This window comes from Polypterus senegalus, chromosome 11 (assembly GCF_016835505.1).
Source record: "Polypterus senegalus isolate Bchr_013 chromosome 11, ASM1683550v1, whole genome shotgun sequence".
Lineage (NCBI taxonomy): Eukaryota > Metazoa > Chordata > Cladistia > Polypteriformes > Polypteridae > Polypterus > Polypterus senegalus.
In genome coordinates this window covers 155,125,491-155,142,485 of record NC_053164.1, presented here as the reverse complement: position 1 = coordinate 155,142,485, position 16,995 = coordinate 155,125,491, and positions in this window count along the sequence as shown.

Sequence of the window (16,995 nt, the reverse complement as noted above, 5' to 3'; positions counted from 1 at the left end):
TTGCAGTTTTAAATGTTGCAGTCACTGTTGTTGGGGACCTATCCAAGTCTGGATTTAAAACACAATTAAAATCCTCAGCCATTATAATTTTATTAGTGCACATATTAGAAAACAGTACACAAACCTTTTAGCATAAATTCCCTGTTTTCCACATTAGCCACATACATGTTTTCAGGATTACTTTAGTGTTGAATAGATTCCCTACGACCATGACATGACACCCTTCTGGATTGGGTACTACTTTTGTTGCTACACGTGGGTTTGTTTTATCAATGCAAATTCCCACACCTCTGGTTTTTTTATTAAAGCTGTAATAAAATATTTGGCAGATCAAATCTCTTTTCAGTCTAAGTGATATATTTGACTCCTGTAAAAACACTATCTTGGCCTTTAAGCCGTGAGGTGGAGAATGCTTTTTTCTCTTTAGGTCATGATTGAGACCTTTGATATTCTAGTGTACAAAATTCAATGATTAATCATAGAAATACTGCTTCATTTTGTGACCTTGAGTAAGAGCAATAACTTTTTTCAGAATTCAACTTTACCACCATTTTCAAATATTTGGTGCCAGCAGTTGCAGTTAGTGGTCTAGCACATGCATACTAGCACTTAACACCCTGGGGATGCAAGAAATACAGAATTAATACCTTGCATCAAAATGAATATTGATATTGAAAACAAAAGTGCTTGTTGATATATTGTATATTAAATACCTTATGTAGTGTTTTTGATTCTACTTTGATTTTTTTTTCTCCTTCCTTATAGTGTTGTGGAAAAAATAGAAGAAAAAACTCCTGCATGCAGAAGTTTTCAAGTGTTTTCAACCAAACACTTGTTGATTGAAATCAATGGTAATGATCATAAAACACTAGTAAAAGAAAAAAAAAACTGAATTTTGAAAGAATTTTTGCAGGAAGTCACATGAGTGAAACAGTTCTTTAAAATGCATAAAACAAAAATGCCAGTGTCATTGTGTAGACATGTGTTTTGCTCATCTAGTAACAGTTATTGAAGAGGGAGGTCAACTGTGTGTGTACCTTCCAATTAAGTGACAGGAATTAAACAAAAACTGTAGGTAAAAATTTAGTTTTAATTAAGTTAAAGTTTAGCACAGATGTTTTAACAAATATGCAGAGCTGGCATTTCTTGCTTAACAGCACTAACTGTATGGGCTTTGATGTTCTTTCTGCCTGTGAATTTCTTGGATTGATCAGTATTAGTGAGTGAGTTTCACTGACTGCTTTAACTGCTTTAACAGTGAATATCAGTGGTAGTTTGTAATGGCACAACCCCCCACCCCCCAATATTTTAGAAACTATACTTAATTAGCAAATGAAATAAATTTTAATTATTTCATTAATTTATTAATGAAATAAATTTGTTTATTAGCATAACGTATCTTCTGTCAGCACATTTCAACATCCTTTACAAATTGGTTCTGACTAAACGTAACTACAAATGATTAAGCGTGACTTTAAGGAGATGGTAACTTTAAGCGGAACTTCAGAAATCAAAGAAAATTCGGTTATTTCTTTAATGAAAACCCCCTTCATAAATCATTCACTTGAATAAAAAGAGAAGATAAAGGACCTTGGACTGGGCCAAACTGACTTAAGAATTCTTATAAGTACAGAAAGGGCAGGTCTTTGTGTGTATTATTGGCAAGGAGATCAGTTCCTGAGATTTTTAAATTCCTGAGTTTTTAATGCTGCATTAGTGAACTACTTCAAACCATGCATTAAAACGGTTTAGAACACTGTGGTGCCTAAACCTGAAATGTAACAATTGTTGCCTTGATAACAAAGGACTTTCTTTTACTAGGCATTCTACAGCTCCTGCACCAATAAGCAAAATATCCATGATGAGTAATCACAGAAGCAATTTAATGCTGTGCAAAATAATGTTATTTATTTCATCAAATAGAAACTAAATATTATTAAATACAAACAAGTAAAAGTATCTGCATACAGCCTGACAAAAGACTTTAGATTTTGTGATATATGTGGTTTGTTATTCCTGCAAGCATTTCAAAATCAGTCTTTGATGCTCAATAAATGGAAATCTAAAATCCTCTGAGAACTATTACCAGTATATCACAATTATATGTATGCCTGATCTGATATAGTAACTGTACATGTTTATGTAATTCATAGTGCACTATCTATCTATCTATCTATCTATCTATCTATCTATCTATCTATCTATCTATCTATCTATCTATCTATCTATCTATCTATCTATCTATCTATCTATCATCATGAATAATCCACTGCATCCACTTAACAGTGTCATCTCCAGGCAGAGGAGTAGCTTCAGTGACAGACTTTTGTCACTGTCCTGTTCCACTGACAGACTAAAGAGATCGTTCCTCCCCCACACTATGCGACTCTTCAATTCCACCCGGGGGAGTAATTGCGAACATTAATTTTATTTTAATTCTTTTCATTTTTATTACTATTTAATTTAATATTGTTTCTTTGTATCAGTATACTGCTGCTGGATTATGTGAATATCCCCTTGGGATTAATAAAGTATCTATCTATCTATCTATCTATCTATCTATCTATCTATCTATCTATCTATTTATCTATCTATCTATCTATCTATCTATCTATCTATCTATCTATCTATCTATAATAGGCCTACTGTTTGTTAAGGTCATGCAGGTTGAGAAGGTTGCTTGAGAGAGAAAAAAATTCACTCGACAGTTTTGTTTATTGTAGGCTACTATTGGTGTCTGTAGTTTGACAGACAGCTATCACACCAGTTAATTTTTTTTTTGCATCATTGTAAGGGCATACTTTTAGTTTTCCTCTTATAATAGACAAGGATGATACAATTTTTACTTATCTGGGTCTTTGAATTTGTGTGTGTGCCTCTTCCAACATTGTGTGCATTACTGAGCAGGGTTTTATTAGAGGATTCCCCTCATTCAGTGGCATCATATTGCAGTGACAGCACTAGGCTTTTTTTTGTGAAATAATGAAATGATTTTTTTTTTCATAAACCACTACTTACATCCATACATGCTTATTGAAACCCCCATCTAAACCTTTGCTGCAGAAAAGGGTGAGCCCAATATGCATGCTCACCACTAGAGAGGAGATGTAATTAAAGGTACTTCTGCTCACATTTGATGGTATAATGGACCATTGGTTTATTAAAGTGTAGATGAAGGTATTTGTGAAGAAGAAATGCTACTCTTACTCCGCTACATTGGGCAACACTCAAATCGTTACTTTTTTCCATTAGATATGCTATATTTTTGCCAGGAAGAAGCCGCTAGTGGATCTACTTCATGATTGTTTCACCATTCAGGCGTAGCATTAATAATAACAAGACTCCGTTTCACCAATCAGACATAGCAACAATAACAACAACAGCAACATTTAATTATATAGCACATTTTCAAACAAAAAGTAGCTCAAAGTGCTTTATATAATGAAGAATAGAAAAATAAAAGACACAGTAAGAAAATAAAATAAGTCAACATTAATTAACACAGAATAAGAGTAAGGTCCAATGGCCAGGGTGGACAGAAAAAAAAAAAAACTACAGACGGCTGGAGAAAAAAATAAAATCTGTAGGGATTCCAGACCATTAGACTGCTCAGACCCCTCTGGGGATTCTACCTAACATAAATGAAACAGTCCTTCTTGGATTTAGGGTTCTCACGGAAGGACTTGATGATGATGGTCACGTAAACTTCTGGCTTTTAATCCATCCATCATTGTTGGAGCATCATGATGCTTTGAGTAGGTGGTGGTGGCGCAGACCGGAAAAAGAAACAGAAGAGAAAGTAGGGGTCAGTACGGATTTTAGAGCCACAATGAATAGTTATTATGATGAATTGAACATACAGAGTATCAGGATTAAATTTAAGTGGAGTTATAAAAAGGCCATGTTAAAATAATGTGTTTTCAGCAGTGTTTTAAAGTGCTCTACTGTGTTAGCTTGGCGAATTCCTATTGGCAGGCTATTCCAGATTTTAGGTGCATAGCAGCAGAAGGCCGCCTCACCACTTCTTTTAAGCTTTGTTCTTGGAATTCTAAGGAGACACTCATTTGAGGATCTAAGGTTACGATTTGGAATATAAGGTGTCAGACATTCCGATATATAAGATGGGGCGAGATTATTTAAGGCTTTATAAACCATAAGCAGAATTTTAAAGTCAATCCTGAATGACACAGGTAACCAGTGTAGTGACATCAAAACTGGAGAAATGTGTTTGGATTTTCTTTTCCTAGTTAGGATTCTAGCAGCTGCATTCTGCACTAGTTGCAAACGATTTATGTCTTTTTTAGGTAGTTCTGAGAGTTCTAATAGCCTCATTGTATCCATTATTGCCAATCACTAAGATTTCAGTTTTCTCTTTATTTAACTTGAGAAAGTTACTATTCATCCATTCTGAGATACAAGTCAGACATTGTGTTAGTGAATCAAGAGAATCGGGGTCATCAGGTGCTATTGATAAGTACAGCTGTGTGTCATCAGCATAGCTGTGGTAGCTCACGTTGTGCCCTGAGATAATCTGACCTAACGGAAGCATGTAGATTGAGAATAACAGCGGACCCAGGATAGAGCCTTGTGGAACACCATATCGGATATCATGTGTCTTCGAGTTGTAATTCCCACAACTAACAAAGAATTTTTTCCCTGTCAGGTAGGATTTAAACCAATTTAAGACACTGCCAGAGAGGCCCACCCATTGACTAAGGCGATTTCTAAGAATATTATGATCAATGGTGTCAAATGCAGCACTCAGATCTAAGAGGATGAGAACAGATAAATGGCCTCTGTCTGCATTCACCCGCAAATCATTTACTACTTTAACGAGTGCAGTTTCTGTGCTGTGATTTGTTCTAAAACCAGACTGAAATTTATCAAGAATAGCATGTTTATTGAGGTGGTCATTTAACTGCATAATGACTGCATTCTCTAGAACTTTACTTAAGAAAGGCGGGTTAAAGATGGGTCTAATACTTTCAAGAGCCGAAGGGTCGAGATTATGTTTCTTAAGTAGGGTTTAACTACAGCAGTCTTAAGACAGTCTGGGAAGACCCCGTATCTAATGATGAATTTACTATGTCAAGAACATTATCAATTAGCACCCTGATACTTCTTTGAAATAATTTGTTGGTATTGGGTCAAGGATGCAGGTGGAGGGTTTTAATTGAGATATTATTTTTTGTAAATCAGGTAAATCTATCCTAGTGAAAGAGTTTAATTTGTTTATAACAGAATGCTGGGGTTTAGGGGATCCTTAGTGTTGGGGAGATATACTATGTTATTTCTAATATCATTAATTTTTTGATTGAAAAATACAGCGATAGCCTCACAGGTTTTACTGGAAGTACTTAGGAGGCATTCCTTTGAGTTACCTGGGTTTAGTAGATGATCAATTGTAGAAAATAAGACTCTGGGATTACTAGCATTGTTATTTATAATCTTAGAGAAATAGCAGCGACTCTCAAGACGGACAGTGTTATTGTATTCTGTTATTTTAACTTTTAATATTTCATAGTGGATAGTTAGTTTAGTCTTCCTCCATTTACGCTCAGCTCTACGGCATGTTCTCTTTAAATCAGACACTCTTTGGGTCTTCCATGGTATAACAATGCTAGAAGATTTTTTAACTGTCTTTTCAGGTGCAACTATGTCAACAGCAGCTCTCACTTTAGTATTAAATCTTTCCACCTTACTATTTACATTATCCTCGCTATTATAGTTGGCACTATAAACGGACTGATTGCTTAGAATGTTTGTAAGTTTTAAAGCTGCTGCCGAATCAAAGAAGTGTTTTTTAACAATATGCTTCTCATGGGTGTTTTTTATCATTATTTCTATATTAAAAAGTAGAAGAAAATGGTCTGATAGACCAATATCAATGATCTGCTTTATATCAACTTTCAGTCCTTTAGTAATCACTAAGTCTAACGTATGACCTGCTTTATGTGTAGGCTGATTAACGAGCTGTCTCAAATCAAAAGAATCCAGGAGGTTCATAAATTCTTTTACTTTTAGGTCACACTGATTATCTATATGAAAATTAAAGTCGCCAACTATTAGGAGTGTGTCATAGTTAGTAATTAAAATTGACATTAAGTCAGAGAATTCCTCAAAAAAAGACACGTTGAATTTTGGAGGTCTATACACGGATAATACTAGAACTTGAGAATCTCCATGGATAACAACTGTGAGATACTCAAAGGACTTGAACTTACCAAAACTGACATCTTTACATTTTAACCGGCTCGAGTAAATGTTTGCCAAGCCGCCCCCCCTTTTTCCCTGGCGGTCTGCACGAGTAAAACTGTAATCCGGAGGCGCAGATTCGATTAAAACAGCCGTGCCGTCTGAGTTAAGCCACGTTTCACTTAGTGCAATAAAATCTATTTTTTTATCACTAATAAGATCGTTGATAAAAAACGTTTTGTTAGTTAAAGCTCTAACATTTAATAGTGCCATATTTAATGTTTCAGATGAGCAGAGATGAATACTATATGCGTTATTGATATTTGGAATAGGAACTAAATTATTTTTATTAGCGCTGCTCTGTGTGTATTTTATGTTTAATCTGTGATCTGTTTTTATAGTTTTAATACATTGTTCCTTAAATCGTTTACAGCAGCATGCAAAACAACTGCTCCAACTGCCCTCTCCTTGTGCTTCTCGTAGATTGCGGGCACACGTCTCATCACATCTCGGACACGAGCACAGGGAAAACAAGAAACAAACGATTTTCCATTAGGGCATGCGATATTAAGGTTTCTAACAATAGAATCACCTACCACTATTACATCACCAAGGGCTGAAGGCGAACTGGGGACGCGGAGAGGGTCGAACCGGTTCTGAGTTAGGACGCTCGCCTGTGCCGATGGAGGTGCTCTGGCTTTGAACCCCTGCCTGCATAGCTAAAATCTACCAAGGTCATCAGACGTGTCGCTCCTACGAGACGTGGGGGTGAGGTCGGCACAACGCGGGGTTGATGTTATACTGATTACAGATGGCGAGAATGGTTTATCCAATAGCCGGGCCTTCAGATCTCTAAGGTATCTCCGTCGGGACAGGAGTTTCTGAATCTGTTCGTCGAGTGCCTGGAGTTCATCTACTATGACTGCAACGCGATTTACCCCACTGTTGGCCATTGTCTGCTTCTGCTTTGTGCCCTAGGAGGAATGAGAGAGAGAGAGAGGTTAGACAGATAGAACATCACAAGACTCCGTTTCACCAATCAGATGTAGCAACAATAATCACATGGCTCCGTTTCACAAATCAGACGTAGCCATGCAGTCACATGACCACACACAAACTGTGGCGGCATAGCGGCACAAACTCCTCACAGAAAGTGGACAGGGAAAGAAAAAATACAAGTGGAACCTACATTTGCGAGCATAATTCGTTCCGGAAACGTGCTCGCAATCCAAAGCACTCATATTTCAAAGCAAATTTTCCCATAAGAAATAATGGAAACTCAGAGGATTCATTCCACAACCAAAAACTATACATATAAAAATGATTAATACAAAATATAAAGTAAAAATACATAAAAAAAATTAACCTGCACTTTACCTTTGAAAAGAATCAGGGCTGGCGTGAGTGAGTTTCTAAACTCTTGTGGGATTTGACCCAACAGAACGACATGCGGAAGAACGTCCCGAAGCAAACGCAGGTACCTAGCACTGCAGCAGTTCGCAGTAAAAGTGAATCTGAATAGATTGCGGTCATGCTATAAGCACCTGCCGTTGATGAGTGATACAAGGAACATTATAAATGCTCAGGGCACAGTATTACTTGACCACTAACCTGGGCATGACCCTGCCTGACTGCTGTGTCTGTGTATAGGAGACTGGCAGATCCCTCTACAATAAATAATCACGCTGTTCCTGTTTCAAGCTGAATAAAGATGTTGTCGCTAAAGTATTGAGACTCAGCTTCGTGTTTTGGGGTGCAAGATGGGGTCTCACAGACACGTGGTCACAATGCTGTAGTAAATAGTATACGCTCATACGGATGTTGACTATGTGAGTGAGGCACGCCGACTGACAATTGCCCACAATCCCGTAGCGAGAGAGAGAAGAACCATCAGCTCAGTTGTGATCACATGACACTCGGCTGACCAAGCGTATACGGACTACTCGTATTGCAAGACCTTTTCCTCGTTTATCAAGTCAAAATTTATTAAAAATTTTAGCTCATCTTGCAATGCACTCACAAACCAAGTTACTCGCAATCCAAGGTTCCACTGTACATGAAAAATGAGAGCCAACTCCTGCTAACCAACACTTCACTGAGTGAAGAACAAGCACATTTTAACCAAACATGCACAGACACAGACAGTCAAGGTAAAGTGAGACTTCTCAAGGTAAAGTGAGACTTCTTGTACATGCACAAGCTGCCTTGTTCTAATGTTATTTTCTATCAGCTGTGCTATTTGGAGGGCAAGCGCATATGCAGTACTATACTGTCAGTGTACAGTATATCTTGTCATTGTAAGTAGTTTGCACTGTTCAAACATACATGTTACCTACTGTAGGTATTGGCTTCAAAAGCTTTGTTGTGAAAAACTGAGATTTGAACTTTGTGTTATTTGTGCATCTTTATTTTGTAAAGATGGTATTTATTTTTACTTATTTTTTATTATTTAGAAATAGCAGAATTTGCACTTTATATTTTTGTCTGTCTTATTACATTTCTAAATAATAAATCATTTATTATGATCAAACAGTTACTCAGTACTTGAGTAGTCTTTTCGCCAAATACTTTTTTACTCTTACTTGAGTAATTTTCTGGATGACTCCTTTTTACTTCTACTTGAGTAAAATTATTTTGAAGTAAGATACTCTTACTTGAGTACAATTTTTGGCTCTTCTACCCACCTCTGGTTGTATATTCCCACTCAGCAACTGTTATGTGCTTGCACTCATGCTTTCTTCTTTTATTTGTGACTCCTGCAGAGAGACCAACAAAAAGAATGTGTCTGTAGTTCCCCACTACAGTCAGTAATACCTCAAATTCACATTAATTGAAATTTAGTTTCCTCTGTTCTCCCACAGTTTGTAGAAAAGATACTCAGCAACATGAAGAAATTTATATGACTACTATATTTTGAATATTCAAATAAGTCATTTTTTTAGGCCATACATAGCTATGGGCAGGTGGTAATGGGGAGTGCAGAAGCACATAGTTTTAAGTTGATCTGAAATTTTTAAAGGAACTTGGCTTGGAACATGGCATATGTACGGTTTTCTGAATATCTTTTTTGTGTGTACACATTTTTTGCCCTTTGTATTTAAGCAAAATGTTTGTGTAAAATCTGAGCAATGTTTTATAACTAAGGCCCAGATGGTTGTAAAACTCTCACTCAGTATATGTCTGCATATATAAAACATGAACTCATTCTCTTACGTTTACCCTCGAGTCCTCTTTTTCTCACTGTGTTCCTGTCTTTCAGGAAAAGAGCATACTCTCTGTTAAAGAAGAATATTCAGGTTATGTGTAAATAGTAATAAAACAGTTTAATCTATTCATAGAGCATTTAAAATAAAATAGTAGGAAAATAGTTGGCATGGAAACAAGTTCAATTAATTATACCAAAGTAGAAAAAAACATGATAAACTGAGAAGTGACCAGGAATGTGACAATTTCACATTTATGCTGGACTACAAGAATGATCTAATAAGTACATTTTGTTTACAATGTAAGTTTTCTTTAAATAGGTAAAATTCCATAAAATTTTATTTAGGCCTTCTTTGAAAGTTATCATGGTTTGGTATCAACACCAGGACTTAAAGGTTTGTTCTTTATTACAAATAACCATAATGTGATTTGCTTTTGAAAATTTGATATTCTTTCAAAATATACAGTCTTTGAAGGCTTATCATAATAGGACAAATATCACAAAAATACTTGTGGCCCTTATTTAATCTGGGGGCTGCCTCTTGTGCCACATGGAAGATATTGCCCCTCTACCAGTCCTTCCATTCTCCAGGTGTCCTGGTGGGACAAGGTCCCCAGTCGTCAGCCATACTGTGAAATTGAAATAACATCAAATTATTTCAAAACAATGTCATGACTAACAGAAGGAAGTACACAACCAGTAGGAGCAATGGTAGAGCAAATTATATCAATTTTGCTGACAAAGAATGAAAAAAACTGCTCAAATAAAAAAATTTATTATTCAATCCTGTCTCTTAATGGGAGTAAAAAGCTGCATTCATTGCATTATATAAGACACTGAGTTTTTTTAGAATGAGAGGAATCATGTTTACATTTCATAACTACTTCCTGGAAGTTAAAAAGAGAAATCAGCTTAGATACAGTCAGCCTGTCGTTCTTCCCCCATCGTTCAGCAATCCTACAGATGTGGTGCAGCTGCCTTCTGGCATCATTAAGTCATGAAGCAGGTCTTCCATATTTAAAGTGAATTCTGAGGGAAGCAATTGAGTCTAAAACCATTTTACATGATGAATTTAAAGCTAAGACAATCATCAATACTATCTCACTGGCCTTGTAGATCAAAACTGGAAAACATGATTTTAAAAACAGATGTAACAGAAGAATTTAAAAAGCGAGAATAGCGTGGAGCATAGCATGCAGTAGCAACATCAACAGTAATATTCAAATCCATCATTAGAGAAAAATGATCAGTAAAAGGATCAGGAATACCACGTGTAAGAAACAGTTATGTGTGTGTTTTAGTTTTGAGATAACATTTTCATATTATGAATCTTCTGCGGTGGGCTGGCACTCTGGCCCAGGGTTTGTTTCCTGCCTTGCGTCCTGTGTTGGCTGGGATTGGCTCCAGCAGAACCCCTGTAATTAGGATATAACAGGTTGAATAATGGATGGATGGATATTATGAATCTTTGTATTTTATTTTTTCATTTTGCCTTTTTAAATATTTAGACTTTTGCTACATTAATTATTTTAGAATTACTTAACTGGCTTAATAAAATGTATTCAATATTACCCATTCCCCATTTTGGGAATAAAACCATAATACAAACAGCGGAGTTGTTATAGACATGTAGGGTGAAGAGAACCATTGTGAGTGAAATTGACCAGGAGATGAAGGCAAAAAATCATCAAAAGACAAAGCGAAAGTCAGAATACTGAAGGAAAAAAAAACATTGAGGAAATAGGAACCAAAGTGGCAAAAACAAAGATGCAGCTGAATTCAAAAAGATCAAAACTTATGCTAAAGTAAATAAAGAGTATTCATAATTAGCAAAGGATACTTGAGCATGCAAACTCCAATTTATTTATAGGATATATAATAGGGAAACTAAAGAAAGTAATATTAAACAATTTTAGGTTTCAAATTTAAAAGCATAACAAAACCCAGGATTATGTTGTAGCTAAATCCTTTTCTGAACTTTTTTTTTTTGGGGTCCAAGACAATTTCCTATAAAACTAGTGTTTAAAAAAACCTCAAAGTCAATTTTAGCTGCAAAATTCATTACAGCCAAGTCATTTTTCATGAAACAAAACATCAAAACACATTTCTTCTTGCTTTGGCACAAAAATCTTGATTCTGGAACTCTGATGAACATCCAGTTAGATTGCAGATTTATGTCATTTGGTTTACTTCTCGGTCATTATTTTCTTGCAATGGAGCAAAGCTATAGACTGTAAATGTGATGGATCGATCTGGGGCAGAATAACTGTAAATCAAATTCGACTTCAGCTCTGTTTGCGGAATTCTGGAAGTCCGCAACTAGACTCTGTCACTTATTTCAGGGTTCCACGAGGAGCAGTTTGACTTTGATCAGCACAATGACCAGATGGGGGATTCATGTTTGGCTTGTCCTTCAGCAAAGTGCTGACTGCTGAGCTTCTATCATGTTTATGCTGCTCAACCAGTTTCCAACATGTTTTATACATTTGTCAAGATTTTACATGTGAACTACTGGACCCCATAATCTTTCATTTATTTTTTTGTTGCATTTGAATGTGTCTTTGAATTTTGTGCTTGCAAACATATGCATCCATCAATTCTTATTTTTGAATATGACCATAATTTCCTCAAATATTCTTTTTATGAAAAAATTTTCCAGGTTGAAAAAAAATGGGTGACTCATAAAATAGCAAACAGCAAAAATTTATATTTCAGAAAAACTTGGAATTTATCTCTGACATTGATGCTGGCAGAAAGAAAAAAATATTGCCTTCGAGTTCAGCATTCTGCAGTCAACTTTGTCTACTGTACTGAGAAAACATGCTGTATTCCGATTCCATCATAAAAAATTCCAGTTATAAGAATTAATTTTTCAGTCTGGAGAATCTGTATACTATAGGCATCCAAAAACATCTGAAAGAAGCAGTCCTAGATAACACTTCATTTGCAAAGTTCTGAGTTATATGTGAGGTGAACATTTAGGAAAAGGAAGATATATCATTAACCCTTCAACTTTCTGACCTCATTTTGTCACCTGCACAGTATTGCACAGCCAATTCTATGTAGCTTGGGTGCAAAGACATGATGTCATTCTATCACTCACACACCTTTGGTCAATTTTAAGTCCCAAATAATCAAACTTCAATTTTACTGTTCCATGTCCACAGTACAATGGAATTCTTGGTACTCCATATTAGCCCAATGATCAGCAGGCATGCAACTGAACCTGATTTCTACTTGAACATCTTTTGAATGGCGTACATGTTTTCTGATAGAAGATACAGTGGTAAGAATGGGAAGTTACAGAAGTCTCCCTGAAATCAGTGTCTCCATAACACATAACTGACACATAATCTTCTGTGTATTGCTGCCTGTTTGCGAATATTTCCATTAGTGACACTGTCAGTCTGAAAAATTATCAGCAAATTGTTTAACTTTATAGCTAAGATTTTGTTTCAAGGAGAATCCCCACTTTTCCCTGTAATTTTTCACATGACGAATGACCTCCCCTCACTCTGAAATCAACACAATAAGGTACTTACTTAAATTGTAATTTCCTGTTTTTATGAATGGGACCCCGTCCCTTCTTTAACATTAGAATTACCAAAGCCTACGAAAAGACTCGTAAACCTGGCACACCTTAAATCCATTCGCACCTCTCCGTCAATATCTTTTGTGTTGTAAATGTGCCGATAAGCACAATCAGCAAGAAGCCTGCTATCCCATCCTCCCACTGCTGCAGAAACGTCAAAAACCTTTCCTAGCTCAAGCCTTGTTTATGTGGGAGTGAGGTACCTAGAGCTGTATAGGTATAATATATCGTTATTTGGAACACATGCATTTCATGTGTGTTACAAAGATCTATGGAAGTGTAGGATGACAGGAAATGTAAGAGATGTTGAACACATCCCTAAAAGACAAACCTTTTTCCTGTTTTAGTACTAACAACAAAATGTAGACATGAAGTGTATAATGTGTGAAGACTGAAGTCCAAATATCAAATAAGCACTTTCACAAAAGGTACAAGTGTAATAAAACAAGTGTGCTTTTATTCACAGCTGGGGTCTATGTAGGTTCCTCAGTATGTGAGGCATGAATTACATATACCAGCTAAAAATGCACACCTCAGTGTGCTTTTACATATATTTTATTTCTGTAAAAAATGCTACTTACTGTATATAAAAATATAACCCAGTTAATTATTTTTATTAACAGAGGAAAATTAATTTAAATCCATTCAAAATTGTGAGTAAGAAAATGTGACAGCAAAATAAAGTTTTTACAAACCAGTGCTGTAGATTCTGTTTTGTTGAAATTAATTTTTGGCATTTTGCTCCAACATAAGCCACACAGCAAATTTATTTGCTCTCACTTCCAAGCTGTCACTGCCAATAAGCAATGCTTTACTGTGAGGGTGCATCTGGTCCCTAAAATGCTTTTGTAAAATGGATTGGTAAAAAGTGTTTTATGCTGCATTTTTCTTTGCCTGGAATTCGTCCAACATACTAAGTGCCCTAAACTTTTATATAAAATCAATTGTGCCATCATTTACTATAGTGGAAACTTGGTCAGCTGGCAAGAGGATGTACAGATGCGGCATGAGAATTGCAAAAGACAGAACAGGCAAAAAGCACAGGGGGCTGAAAGAAAGTTAAACTGATAATCTGAGAGATTTGCTTCATGGCAGTGTAAACAGAGACAGGCCACTAGGGAGCAGGGGGTCATATACTGTATTATCATAGGTTTTATGGCCGGGGGAGATACCATAGTAGAGAGATCAAAGCCATGGGGCACTGGTAGAAGGCTGGCACATCACCCCCAGGCTAGCAACCCAGACACTGCCTGTCACATTTGATCTTTAGCAAACCCATTTAGTTTTCTAAACTTTAGATCTCTCTATGAACTGGGTTCTTTTTATCTGAACGCAGTGATCCTGCAGCTCAAGTGATTCTACAGTTTGTCTCAGAAGTAACCCTGAAGGAGCTTAACGGCCAGACATGGACTGTGGAAAGCATCTCCAGTAGTGGGGGTCTGAGAAGGTTGAAGTGCAGTGCTCCGATATACAGCACCAGTGACAGTATTAGCTAATGTTACAAAGATGACTCAAAGGTGATTCATTCAAAGTTGATTTAAAATTGCTATATATTATGGCAATATTAGCATCAGACTCTAAAATTATAATTGCCTTTTCATAAAATGAATTTGCATAAATATCTATCAACATCGAACGTTAGAACTTACTAATTACCTTTAATCACTCCAAAACAAAATCTACAGTCATTCTCTTTCTACAATTTGCTGAACAAGATCAACTTGGAATATGGTTCAGAAAAAAAGGTGTTTCCTTCTGTTTCATGGTGGTTTATTTCCATTTCCATAATTTGGATTTTTTTTGTGTATTATGTCAGTATTGAACTTATCATGATCCTGACACACCATAAAAACCACATAACACTGAATGCTCACTGGGATCGCAAACTTAGTAAATGTTCACAAAATCTATGGCTATGACCTCACCTTGGTGCCATAAAAAAGCAATAGTTTTAAAATAACCTCTTAAAGCTTAAATTTGAATTATGTCTAGGGAGGTTAGCAAATGTTATTTTACAGTGTACATAAAAGTTGAACTTCTGAGCCCAATTTAATTATTGCCAACAGATTTACTGAAGATTCAAGAGCTTTAGAAACTATCATTAAGTATGGACTCTATCCAATGACTAAACTTAACACTTCCTTTACAGTCATTCAATTACAGTCGAAATTAAAACATGTAAAGGGTAAAATCACAGGCATCCAACTGTATGCTGTGTGAGATATGGCCAGCCATTCATCCCGGCCAATACCCCCAGGCCGCCAGATGGAACCCTCCTTGCAGCATAGAGGTGCCCCGAATGCTAGCAGGGAATTATGGACAGTGGGATTATAATGTACAGCCCTGCTGGATACCAAGGGGGCCACCAGAAGTTGCTGCAGGGAGACCCAGGGATTTATATTTCCCATATAGCCCGGAAGTATTTCCAAGTCACGGGAACGAAAGAAATTATATACTTCCGGGCTGAAGAAAAATAGAAGTTTTTACCTGACCCAGAAGTGTTGGATAATCACATGGACTGAGGGCTCAGAAACACTTCCGGGTCGAGGACTATAAAGGACTGTGGGAGATCCCAGACAGACGAGCTGAGTTGGGAGACAGGGTGGCTAAGCGTCTGGGAGTGGAGGATTGTGATTTGATTATTGGAGAATTGATTTGATTATTATTTATGAGAAATGTGGAGAGGAGCGTGCTTTGTGCACATTATTATTGTAATAAATAATTATTTGGACTTTTATCTGGTGTCTGACGAGTTGCCTGAGGGTTCAAGGGGTCAAGAGGACCTCAATCTGTCACAGCTGAAAAACCACAAGCTGGAATTATCTGAGAATTGAGCAGCTCTCGCCAGCCTCTTGGCTATCAGAGTCCATTATAAAATTACATGACAGCTGGCTTCAGCAGGCAAGAGTTCTGTGGAATGAGATCTCCTTTATTTATATTGTAGAAAAAGGAGAACTTTGATCTAATATAATCTAGAGGGTAGAAATCGACATCTTAGTTAAAGAAAGAAACTTATCCTTCAACAGGTCAAAAAATAAAAAAAACCTTTCAGTCAGAAATCAGGAAGAAGAAAGGCTTGTCCATCTGCATCATTTATTACCCCTGCTGCACCATGCTGAGGCTCACAGCAGTCTGTTACAGCATGATGAGAACAGTCCCAGAAACAAAGGATTGAAGCTCATTTTATAAACTATTCAATTTATATACACTGTCAATCAATGCATACCCTTTACTCTGATTGGTTAAAAGACATGAGGTGTTTAGCATAGAGCACAACCAGCCTAAATAAAAGTCTTTCTCCATTATATCCTTGCTTTTCAGTATCTCTTAGTTTAGATATTATGAAGAAATCTCTGTGTATGTGACGTGTTGGATGTGGAAATCCGTTGTACTGGATATTCATTTATCCACTACCTTGTGCTACTGGCTTATTTTTTGTGGAATTTCAAGATTTTTTATCCTCCATTACAGTGGAACCTCGGTTCACGAACGTCTCGGTAAACGGACAACTCGGTTCACGACCAAAAAGTTCACCAAACTTTTGCCTCGGTTCACGACCACACACTCGGTATACGAACAAGCCAGTTTCCCTTTCGGTTTGTGCGCGCCGATGATTTCCGCACGTGTTGCATTGTTCTCGGTCAGACGAACCTGCCTGCCTGCATGTGCGTGCCTGCCTGCTGCTGAGAGAGAGGGGGAAGGGTGCGTGATGCTGAGAAAGGGGGTTGCGTGCTGCAGAGAGAGAGAGAGAGCGAGCCTGCCCTGCCTGCTGGTTCATACGTGCTGATTGCTGTATTTGAGCACGTGTTGAGCCGCTCCCTGTTCATTGTTCTCAGTCAGATGTGTGTGCTTTACCTGTGATCTCTTTGTGGTCTACAGTATTTCGTGTGCTTTTGCAGTTAACCATGGCATCTAAGCAAGTGAAGAGTGGTGAGAAGAAAGTTTTGAAGAAAATTGAAATCGAAGTAAAGAAAGAAATTATTGAAAAGTTTGAGCATGGCGT